Here is a 12922-nt window from a genome sequence, read left to right as displayed (position 1 = left end):
TTGCACGGCAGGTGTGTGCCTGGGCCCCGTGGAGGTCAGAAGAGGGCATCGGATACCCTGAAACTGGACTTCCAGATGGTTGTGAGTTTGGGGCTTGAACCCCAGGTCTTCAGCAAGAGGCTCCAAAGGGCCATCTCTCCAGCCCTACAGTAAAATCTTGATTAACGTAAAGCACAGTGGCAATAAGGAGGGCTAGCTAGGGAGACATATAGATGGTTATGCAAAAAGGTGGATGTGTTTAACTCCACCAAACCATACACTTAAAAATAATTAGAATGAAGAAATGCGATGTCCCAATTTTATGTTAATGTATTTTATCACAAAATATGCTTACACCAGGTGGTGGTGGTACAGGCCAGCAAAGGGCAGTCATCCCTTGGGTTCCAGGCCAGCCTGGTCTACAGAGCGAGTTCCAGGACAACCAGGACTTACTGAATTAGAACATAAAAGGTTATAGTTCTCAGGCTCTTACATGAATGGTGCCCTCTTCCCAATCATAACTATCCTTTAGATTTTTTAAAAGCATTTTTATGCTTTGCAGCTTTGATATGCCCCTATGTAAAATCATTGCCTATTTCTATCTCTATAGATAACATTTGGTAGGTACTCTGCAAGCACCCTTCCCGAAGCCAAAATTTTAAAGTGTCCACCTCTGTGTGTGGCCGTAGTCCCTTCATACTGCCTTTGGAATTCATTAGCTGTTTGTATCATTTTTATACTCTTGTGCTGTGGATGCATGAGTTCTTTCCCCTCGCTATTCCCAACAACGCATCGCTGCACATTCTGTGCGTGTCTTCCAGGGCACATGTCTGTGTGTCTAGGGACAGCATTAGCAGAGAGACCACCGTGTAAGATATGGATACGGTCAGCTTTTCCTGATTCCAGGTTTTGTTCATTGCTTTGTAAACTGTAGACTATTTTAGTCAGCCCTTGACTCCTCATCTTTGATAAGTTTAGAGGGTTTTATATCACCTATTTACTGAGATGAAATGTTTGTGTTTTATGATTTGCATTTCCCTCAAGCAAACAAATCATCTGCTCCGTGTGTCTAGGTCATTCCTGTTTCCTCTTCCGTGAAATGTGTGTTCAACAACTACCCAGAAACCATCTGGGTGACAGAAATCATCTGCCAAAGAAGGAAAAATCATCTTGAGGCTATGGAAGGAAGTTCCTAGTGAATGGATAGAAATGAGTTTCCTGGAACTACTGAAAACTGCCCTGCTGTGGAGAGAGGTGGTAGCTCCATTTTCTGTGAAAAGGAGTGTGGATAAATCTTTCCTGGTTTGTAGTTATGGAAAAAAGAAACCACTCGGGTGCTAAAACAGGAAAGGATAGCTCCCCCAGTGGGAACAACTACAACCCCAAACAAATAGGTTTAAATCATTAAAGGAATTGCTGAGTTTGTGTCACCGGGAAGTCCAGGGTGCATGTCACACTGCTTTCTCAGTTTGATACAAAGCTTTGAGAGGTCACTGGGGCTCTGAGGACATTTTCTTGACTTCCTTCAACCTTACCCTCAGGCTGGGTTCTACCACCTCACCAACTCCTCACCACACCACACCACACCACCACCCGGATTTCCTACTACCCACGCGTTGCTCTAAGTATTTAGTTTCTATCGTTTTATTAAATGCTCTGCATAACCCTGCGTGGTGAGCACTGTAACTCCATTTCACATCTGCCAATGCTAATAGAGCAATGGCTAATGGACCAACCTGCCTTTGCTTGATCCAGGAGTCTGGATCAGGTCTGTATGATGGCAGCCATGCATAGCTCAGGCTTGAATTCCACTATTCATTCATTTGTTCATTAATTCAGCGTGAAAGCCTAGAATTCTCAGGAAAGGCCTGACAAACATGTGCCTATCTATACTGCTCAGGCTTTTTCATGGGACCTGCCTGCATGCTAGGCAAGTACTCTACAATGGCGTTACATCCTGTACCCTTTTCTTTCTGCTTTTGAGACATACTCTCAACAAACGGCTCAGCATTCCTTTGAACTTGTGATCCTCCTGCATCAGCCTCCTGACTAGCTGGGATTTCAAGCCTGGGCCATGAGGCCAAGTCAGAATACTCTTTGAAATGTTATAAGCAAACAAGTGTTTATGGGCACACAAGACACATAAGCATCAACAATCACACTGCCCACATCCTTGTGGCTGGGGATACATGATACACTCCTTAACCTTCTGGGAATCACAGAGATTCCCACAGGAACTGGGGTGCTAGGTACTCAAGGGGGAGATAGATGCTTTGAGACAGACAATCCAAACCACTGCTTCAAGCTGGTCACAGGAAAATTACAATTTCCATCTAAATATGTAAACATCTGAGTCCACCTTTGTTCTACTCTGTGGTGCTACTTTTCCTACATCCGCAGAGGGTAGTGAATCTGAGGTTGAGGGAGGGGAGAACCGAGGGCAGGAGATCTTAAGAGATGTCTAGGGTGGTGGTGTCATGATTAAAGCAGGCCAGTGTGTAACACAGACTCTAGCTGGCTGTACGAGAGGGCAGGCATAGCAATTCGACCTGGGAACGCAATTTCAAAGTCTTTGCTGTCTGTATTGATGACAGAAACCAGAGCGCCTGCCTGAGTTAACCAACTGGTAAAGCCAGGGTACAACCTAGCTTGGGGTGGGAAAAGAACAAAAGAGCTCACTCATCCTAAGGCATTAACGGAAATGTGGGTGCTACAAAGCGGCCGGTTAGCTGAAGGGTCGGGAGAGGGAAGGGGACAATACAGCCAAGGATACAACCATGAGAAACATCTCATGAAGAGAATGGTAGGCTGTACTCTAGGGAGGCCATGGCCATTGTTTTCTAGTTCAAGATGGCAGCTGTGTTGGCCTGTGCCCCCCCCCCCCGCCAAAACACAAACACACATACACACACCACACACACAATCTGCCTTTTGTAAATGTTGGCTGAATTCACCTGCCTTGAGTCGCTGTAGCTCGCAGGTAATGAATGAAAGCTCCTGTTCATTTTGGGGTGAGGGAAAAGAGAGGAAAGGGGGCAGAGGACACAGATGGAGATAGTGGTGTTGCCTCAATACAGGGTGACTTTAATGACATCTGAGAGCAGGTTATTGAAGGACACGGTGTTATAATAATGATTAAGGCCATGCAACATATTTGATACAAGGAGGTTTGTTGTGGGAAAGGGGAGGGGGGAAAAAGGGCAAAGGAGAGAGAAGGGAGCCCATGGCAGAGAGAGAGATAGAAAGAGAGAGACTGAAATGGAAAGAGACAGAGAGTAAGAAAGAAAGAAAGAGCTGGGGAGGTTAGTGGGGTCTTTTTATCAGGCATATACCTGGCGGCTCACCTGGACTTGGCAGCAGGTGATGATGTCAGAGGTTGTTAGGACCCTGAAAGGCAGGCTAGTGGGACCTCCTGTACATTAACATATGGGTTATAGAGATTTAAATCATATATATTCATGTTTAGAAAATTTGAAGAAAAAGCTATTGTTATTCTAATACAAAGGAAAACAAGTGGACTCTCCTAGTGCTTGCTTATTAATTCTAACACTTAAGAGATGGAGGCAGAAGAATCTCAAGCCCTATGCCAGCCTGAGCTACATAACAAGAGTGTTTCAAAAATTAAAACCAGCAAGATGTGGTAGGGCACATCTTCAATGCCAGCACGAGGGAGGTAGAGGCAGGTGGATCTCTTTGAGTTCAAGACCAAACTTATCTAAATAGTGAGTTCCAGGTCACCAAACACCAGCAATAAGAAAGAAAAAAGAGAAAGAGAGAAAGAAAAGAGAGAGAGAGAGAGAGAGAGAAAGAGAAGAAAGAAAAAGGAAGGAAGGAAGGAAAGAAAGAAAAAGAAAGAAAACAACAAAATCCCAAGCCAATCCAAAAAAAAGTGAAACAACAACAAAAGAAATAAATCACCATTTTTCCCCTCAAATGCTTGGGGAAAACTGACTGGGGTTTGGGGCAGGGCATATTTCCCTATGAAAACCAATCTTCCCTGGGGAGTAATTTGATGTAGACGTAGGTCTGTATTCTGAATTCGTATCGGATGTTTCAATGGGGCTATTGTTATTTCCGCTTTAGGACTATGAGGACTATCCCAACACTGGGATCCCAGGAAGTACAAGGAAGGGCTTAGCTTTTTTTCTAGGGAGCATTTTTTCGAGGGAGCATTGTTTCTGTTCAGCAGTGTCCACCAGAGGGCAGAAAGAGAAAGGGACTAGGGACTTCCAACTGTAACTGGAGACATGACAGTCTTGAATGTTAGTTTGAGATTAAGGGCTGCTGGCGCCTGACTCCTGTCTCCCCTTTACAAGAATGCCATTCTTCCATAGTTTATGAAAGTGTTCCTGCCACTACCCCTTTAGAACAGTTTGCTTTCCTTCCTTCATTTCATTTTATATATTTTATTACTTTGTTTATGGGGTCTAATATAGCCCATGCTGGCCTTGACCTCACTATGTAGCTGAAGATGACATGAGGGTCCCAATCCTCTGGCCTCTAACCTCCCAAATTCTGGGATTACAGACATGGAGCACCATGCCAGGCTCAGGGTCTGATCTTATACCGTGGAAGGGAAGAGAAGACCTGACAATTTCCTGGTCTGTTATTTACCTTCCTACAACACTCATTCAACATTGCGTAGACACTAAATTTCCAGTCTCACAAATAAAGGTCATTATCTGTTTCAAACAGACCAACCGCTGAACCGTGAGTAGCTATGACGCTGCAAAACAAATTGCAATCCCCAGGAGGGCAAGGGAGGGAGGCCCACATGCCCTCGCTTATTTCCTTTAAGAGGCAAGGAAGCGGTAGCCTTCGGTGTCTTTTAAAATTAGAGGGCAAAAACATTTTTCCATTACACCCAGCAGCTGGGATAGATTCCTTCAGGCGTCACATGCTTTCCAACAGTCTCTTGGCTCTCTCACCCCAGCACTAAACTTACTCGCTGTGTAACTAATATTGACCTGCTTTTGCCAGACCTGACTGGCACTGTGCCAATCCACAGGGCTCGATTAGTCAGACCAGCACCTCATGAGTTAGCAGTCTCACGTGCTTCAGATTCCATCCCCAGTGCCCTGAAGGGTTGGGAACCACAGGCGAATGGAGCCCTGGTGGGAGGGAGCAGCTCCGCTCAAATCCAGGGTTTCTCTAGCCTCAGAGTACTGTAGGCTGCTCACCGGTTTAGGACCATTTTATTATCAGCCAAACAGATATAAAAGAATCAAGAAAGGTCAAAAGACAAAAAGGGAAAAACAAAATGAAAGGACAAGACTTCCTTAGGGAAATAAGAGGAAAAAAAAAAAAAAAAAAAAAAGCAAATAATAAGGATTAAAAAAAAAAAAAAATCTCGACAGCAGAAGGGCCTCCACAGTGCTTCAGCAAACTATGGTCAGAACTTTCTGGGCCAGGTGCGGGGGTGGGGGGGAGGAGGGAGTAGCTTGCCTAGCATCTGCAAGGCCCAGGTTCAATCCCCAGCACTTCAAAACAAAACATAACTTAGTGGGAAATAAAATATTTTCAAAAACCTTGCTCACTGTGACATGGCTCTCGATCAGCTTGAGAATACGCACAGTCGAAGAGCTGGCTCAAGTCAAACAGCTCCTGGCAATTTCCCTCATTAATTCTTCCTGCAGCCACGCCTGTGGTGCTCACCTGTAAAGCCAGCACTGGGAAAGCAGAGGACCTTAGGCGGTTCAGAGTGGAGAGCAACAGGCCTCTGATAGATTAAACCCGAAAATTACATAAAACTGCTGTGGTTACAGAGTGTGTCAGCAAAGGCCGTAAAGGGGACAAGGTGTGTGGCTAAGGCTGGTGTAACTGTCTTGGAAAAAGATGGCTGCTGCCCTCCTTGACCAGCGGGCATGAAAGATGGAGAGAAGCAGCCAGGTTTGATAGATTAGTATGTATCAATACTACCTGGTAGGTGTGCCTGCCTTGGGCTGGGCCTAAACTTTTCCCAAAAAGGTACAGCTTCTTTATTTGGGAGACTTCCTAGGGCCAGTGAGCTGTCACGGAGCAGGAGTGGTTACGGGACATGTTAGAGTCAGAAGCGCACGTCCTTCTGGTTGGCACATTTACCTAATGCAGAATGTGAGCAAACTGGCTTCTTCCTGTGCTTCACACATGCCATCTGTACCTTGTGCTCGCCTACCCCTGTGTCAGGGCACCACCGCCACGGTTACTCCACCACGCTTCCTTCTCCCTCCCTCCCTGCATGTGAAGCAGGAAGCCGGCCAGAGTTGTCCGGAACCCCAGCAGCCCGACGGTATTGGGCAAGGATGATTCTTGATCTGTGAAATCTGCCAGTCAGAAGTATTTCCCTTCTGTTAAAAATATCATCACAAAAGAGCTGCTAAGAGCTCCTATGCAAAATGTGCTGGGGGGGTAGGGTAGGGGGAAGAGGGTTCTACTTGAGGCCAAAGACAGAACATTTCAGCATTTAAGAATCCGATACAGAAACAAAATCCATCTGCCACAGCTTCCCGGAGGGGCCTCCCCGGAAAGAGACGGCTCGGTTGGTGAAATGATCCCTGTGTAAGCATGAGGCTGTGAACCTGCGTTTCACTTGGCAGCACCGCATCAAAAACTCAGCGTGGTGGTGTGCTAACAATGTGCTGCTTATAACCCCAGCACAAGTGTAATCTCACAGATCTGCGTTGGTGGAGACCAGCAGGTCGCCAGCCATTCTAGCCTGCTCGGTGAGACCCAGGTCCCTGAGTTTGACCTCTGGCCTCCATATGCATTTGCATACAAGTGACACACATGTATGTACACACACACACACACACACACACACACACACACATTCTTTTCAAACAAGTCAAGGTATAAAAAGCTTAATCCAAAAAGAAAAAAAAGGCTAGATTGGTTTTTAGAGTAAATATATCAACAAATAATATGGTAGGCCGGTTTCACAACTGCCGCTGCTCAAAGAGAAGTCCTATGTATTTTCGCACTTAGTCTAGGCAGGCTGTGGAAGATGACAGGTGGCCCTCCAGGACTCACATTCGGCTAAGATGGCGCCCAGGTTTCTACTCTATGACACCCTGGGGCTCACGCTGGAAGGACCACCTTTGAATTGAGGCATAAAGGCCACCCCCTTACAGTCGGACTCGCAGCTGAGGCCTCTTTCCATAGCCAGTGAGGAAGGGGCTGCAGATTGAAGACGGGGAGGCAGGCTCCAAGCCTGGCAGTTTAGAACTGTAGCCTTCACCAGCCGAGAGGCTAAGGGAATGTCTTCCTTCTTCCACCTGCTCGGCCAGCAACAGACTGCAGGCTTCTCCACTCACGCTGCTGTGAAAGGAACCAGCAGCCAGAAAGGCCCAGGAGGGGACAAAAAAAAAAAAAAGCAAATTCCAGAAATTTCCATTCCTTCAGGTGACAGCATCACTGAAAAAAACTGAAAGCAGGTGAACGGCCGTGAAGAGTTCGCTGTTCCCGGAGGAGCCGCGGCTGGATGCTCAAGGCTCTGAGCCTCGCACCAAGCGAGGGACCGCAAACAGCCGAGATGGGCACAGAGAGGCTCTCCTCCCTGGGCATCTTCACCGTGGACTAATGAGCCAGTCTCTCCCAGCCCTCACTTCCTCGCTCATAGCTGGGCTTCATCCTGAACAGACAAAGACACGAAAGCACACAGGTGCACCCCGAGCTTCCTACCCAGTCACCTGGCAGCTGCTCTGTCGCGCATGCCGCCTCACCCAGGTGGGGGGAGCCCCGCCAGCCGTTCCCTCAGCTTAACCAGGGTTCTAGTCCATTCTTCCGCCTAGACAAGCCAATCTTCCTCCTTCCTAAAGCATCACTTTCTTCTTTTTTTTTTTTTTCCGAGTCATTCTCACACATGCTATTATCTTCTAGCACAGTGGTTCTCAACCTTCCTAGCTCCGTGACCCTTTAGTCCAGTTCCTCAGGTTGTGGTAACACCCCCCCCACCCCCCAACCATAAAATTATTTTGTTGCCACTTCATCACAGTAATTTTGCTACGCTTATGAATCGTGATGTAAATATCTGATATACCGGGTATCTGATATGCGATCCCATGAAAGGGTCATTCAACTCCCAAAGAGGTCAAGACCCACAGGCTGAGAATCATTGAGCTAGTAAGCTCCCACTTGAAGGCCAGCTACACCACCTATATGCCGAATCGGACCTCTAGCCTGCATGATTCTGTTCAGCTACCATCAGATTAGCCGATGTCCTTCCTTCACAGAAACAAAACAATACAACAAACAAGACCAGACATCTACTCTTCCTGCCCTGAGATCATGCCTCAACTCCCTCTCCAGGGCTCTGTCCTCCCTATTCTAGTTCCCAGCAAGTTACGGCCCAAACCACCGCTGTTCCTCCTGTGTCCCGACCTTGTTCTCCCTTTCAACAGTATAGGAAGATCTGCTCCCTCACCTCCCTGAGGGTTTTCCTCTCTTGACTTCCAGGACACATATCTGGCTTCCACCTTCCTCCACCATAGTCGATCTCTCTCTTCCTGTTTCCTTCCTTAGTTCCCTTTGAAATACCACGGGCTCCTCAGATCGGATGGAGACCCCTTTCTATTTTCTGTCTAACCATGAGCCTCAGGGTCTCTAGGGTTACTCAGCTCTAACTCCCTGCTCCAGCTGTGACGGCCAGCTCCACAGCTGCCTACAGGCTCATCTTCACCCTCAATTGTTTAATAGGATCTTCAAGTGAGAAGAGTTCAAAGCCCAAACTTACTGCCCTCTACATCAGTGGTTCTTGATGTATGGGTCGTGACTCCCTTGGGGCTGAAGGAAGGCCCTTTCAGATGGGGTCACCTATCAGATAATCTGCCTAGGAGATAGACATATTACGATCCAAAACAGTAGCAAAATTAGTTATGTGGTAGCAACAAAAATAATTTTATGGTTGGGGTAGTTCACCACAATGAGGACCTGTATCAATGCTGTATCGAAGCATTAGGAAGGGTGAGAACCGCTGTGAGGGGCACATCAATACAACAGATTTTTGCCTAAATATGTATATTTACCTCACATACAGTGGTTGATTCCATCAAGCTGTTGGCTCCCAGTGAATTTGGAATTGCCAAAATCGTGCATAACTTATTGTTTCTCTCTCTCTGTATAACAGCCCTGGCTGGCCTGGACTCACTTTGTTAGGACAGCTGGCTGGCCTCAAACTCACCGAGATCCACCTGCTTCTGCCTCCCAAATGCTGGGACTAAAGGCATGCACCCTCACACCCAACTGTGCATAGCTTTTGCTGCCCTAAAAACAAAATTTAAACTCAAGTGGTTAGCTCCTGTGTGGTGCAGAAAATCCATTATCTAGAAAACCCAAGGCCACTGGTACTAAAGCTTAGAGGTGAAACTGCTGCCCTCCAGCAGCCCACATTTCCTCCCGCAGCTCATCGCTGAGCCACACAAAAAGCAACAGCAATGTATTCTGTAAGGTTCAGTCTAGGGGCCAGACTTCGATGTTCTAATTATGTTTACTTAAGTTGCATCTGTAACCTGGGGATAAAAGCAGAAACTGGCTAAAGAGACCAGCTAATCTGGCTCATGGCAGCACTCCATACCTTCTAGTCTATGCAGATCAGAACGGAGAAAGCAAGCCAAAATATTTACTAAATGCCAGCTATCCTTAAGAACAGACTGCCTCTGGGGGCTCAGATATTAAGTGAGGGTGTGTCCTGGCTGGCCTGGAGGGAGGGGCTGACCTGAGCTGCCAGGACAGCAGGGTTGCAGGCTGGACTTGCCTTCCCTTCAGAAGCTGCTCCTTAGTCTTGGCTCCTGGCCCCTGGCTCAGCGTCTATTAGAAGGCCAGCTGTCCTGGCAGTTGCTAAGACACTTAATATGCAGCGAGCCTGGAGGAAAAAAAAAAAAAAAAAAACTGCCTTATGGTTAGGCAAGGACACCCTGAAGTCACTTGTCTTTCTGGAGAGGCGAGAGACAGAGCCCAGTTGGCTTCTGAGGCGAAGCCTTAGTCTGTGGGAAGAAGAAAGAGTGTCTCAGAGCCAGTGCTGATGTGTCAGTGCCGACCCACGCATGGTGTTGCACGCCTGTAGTCCCAGCACTCAGGGAGGCAGAGGCAGGCATATCTCTGTGAGTTCAAGGCCAGCCAGGTTTATAAACGGAGTCCAGGACAGCCAGGACTACAGAGAAACCCTGACTTGAAAACAAACAAACAAACAAACAAACAAACAAACAAACAAGTAGTGTTGCTCAGGGACTGATAGCTGGAATATATCAAGGACTCCCATAGAGCAGTAACACAAAACTCCCCAAACCCAATTTGTAAAAGTTTATTGTTTTTATTCTATGCTTATGAGTGTTTGCCTGCATAAACGTATGTGCACTACATGTGTGCCTGGTGCCCACAGAAGGAAGAATTAGATCCCCCAAATGGAGTTACAGTTGTGAGCTCTGATGCCAGTTCTAGGGACCGAGTCATCTGCAAAGGCTGCAAGTACTTTTAACTGCAGCGCATGCGCGCTCTCTCTCTCCAGCTTCAAACACTCAATTTTTAAAAGGGGCAAAGGATTTCCCCAGACAACTTCTCCAGAGCAGGTCTATCAATGGCCTTGGAGCAGAGATGCTCAGTACCAATGGGTACCAGGGAATGCAAACCTAAACCACGATCACTCAGGCACTGTTACAGAAAACAAACGACATGCTAGTAGAGATGTAAACTGGTCCACATGCTACCGTGGAAAACATTACTGCAGTTCAAAAAAAAAATGTATAGGCACACAATTATGGTAGGGTCCATCAATTTCACAGAAGCGTTGAAAGCAGGGACTCGAAACAAGTGTCCGTACAGCAGAGCTCACACAGAGTATTCGCAGGAGATGAGGGGCAGGGACATCTCAAGTGTCTTATCAAGAGTCAAACAGGCCAAATAGTCTACAAACTGAATGGAATACTGCTCAGCCTAAAAGGAAAGGAGCCAGGAATGGTGGTGGCACAGACCTTGAATCCCAGCACTCAAGAGGCAGAGGCAGAGGCAGAGGCAGGCATCTCTCCGTGGGTCTCGGGCCAATCTGGTCTACACAGTTTTTTGTTTTTTTTGTTTTTTTAAAGTCTCAAAATCTAAGAGAGAGGGGGAGGGAGAATGAATGAATGTGTGGGGGATTGTTACACATGCTACAAGTTGAACCTTGTAACATGCTAAGTAGAATGTAACAGCCACAAAAGGACCAATGTTACCGGCCGCCATTTAGAGGAGATAGACCCAAGCTCACAGAAAGGAAGCAGAATGGTGACAGCTAGGGGCTGAGGTGAAAGGAAGTGTGGGAGTTGCTAAAGACACAAAAGTTTATACTTTGCAAAATGAAGTTCTGCTGGTAGGAAGCCAGTGACTCCACAGGGATGTGAACGCAACCAGGTTCAGATGATGCCGCTATGAGCCCTTCACCAGGACAAACCAAACCACCTGTTTGTTAACCTCAGGGCAGCAGCTTTGCTCTGAACTTCAAGATTTAGTGACTATTCATTAGTTTCTAAGTCTGTGACTTGGTGTTAAAAGTAATGCCAGCTCTCAAGACCTTCAGTAAGGGGAAGAGAGGAAGATGAAGGCAAAATGGAATTTTTAAAACAAACAAACAAAAAAAGCAGTCTAGACTAGGAGCCATGATTGCATTAGAAGTGTCATTCCCAATATCCGATGGATTTGAAGAGGCGATCGGCTCTGTTGTCACTAATGGGTTAACCCATTTGCATAGTAATGGATTATCAAAGGAGCCATTGGTTTTTATAGGTAGGTCTGTTAGAAAATCAACCTTGGGGGCTGGGGAGATGACTCAGTGGTTAAGAGGACCAGAGTTCCATTCCCAGAACCCACATGGTTGCTAACAAGTCTGTAATTTCAGTTCTTGGGGATCCTGTGTCCCCTTCTGGCTACCTTAGGCACTGTATGCACGTAATGATACATGTAGGCAAAACTGTTCATACACACAAAATAATAATTTAATAAAAGTAAGCTTGGCCTGCAACACTTGGAAGAGCAGCCTTGCACCTTGCCTGAGCAGCACAAGAGAGCTGGCCCTGGTGTCCTGAGTGGTTGGGTGCAGCAGAGTTGGCCCTGCTCCTCACCTGGCCAAAACAGGAGAGCTCACCCTGGTGGCGCAGGCATGGGGAAGGAGGCAGGCTGACCAACTCAGCTACCACCCAGGCCCAGACCTATGGCTTTGGGTTGGCTAACATCTACCTCATCTATGAGTTGATGGAGTTTGTGAAGGGGCTGGTCCTGCAGAACCAAAGCTGCAGGATCTCCACGACACAGGGCAACAACAGGAGAGCTGAGAGGAGTCCCAGTGAGGATCCAGTATTGGTACAGCAGAAGCCAGAGGCCTCGAACGGACTAATGACTCATTGCAATGGACATTTGCGAGTAAGTAAAGCTGTGTGGACAAATGGGCATTCTGTGTAAGACAACTGTGATGCACTACAGCTTCCACAGCGAGGTGTCTTATTTTTAATTTTATTTGTTTATTGTTTTCTTTGGTGGGGGGAAGTTGCAAGGGTGGGGTATGGAGGGATGGGGACATGAGTGGAATTGGGGTGCATGATGTGAAATTCACAAAGAACTAATAAAAAGGTTTTTTTTTTCTTTAAGCAAGTTTGTCTATCCCCCATAGGCCCCTATGCCATGTAATAACCTGTACCCACCTTGGGACTCTACAGAGTCCCTATCAGCCAAATCACATCTAATCAGATTCCGGGTACATGAATGTGAATGTCTCTAAACCCACAATTGCACACTTAAATAAGTTAAGACCACACAGGGCATGGTGGCACACGCCTTTAGTCCCAGCATTCAGGAGGCAGCGGCAAGGTGGATCACTGTGAGTTCAAGGCCAGCCTGGTCTACAAAGCGACTCCAGGACAGCTAAGGCTACACAAAGAAACCCTGTTTCAAAAACCAAAAACAATATATGTAGATAACATATATATATATATATATATATATA

Source organism: Psammomys obesus, unplaced genomic scaffold (genome assembly GCF_907164565.1).
Source record: "Psammomys obesus unplaced genomic scaffold, mPsaObe1.curated_primary_1811, whole genome shotgun sequence".
Classification (NCBI taxonomy): Eukaryota; Metazoa; Chordata; class Mammalia; order Rodentia; family Muridae; genus Psammomys; species Psammomys obesus.
The sequence above is the reverse complement of the archived record's forward strand: the minus strand, read 5'-3'. Positions refer to the sequence as shown.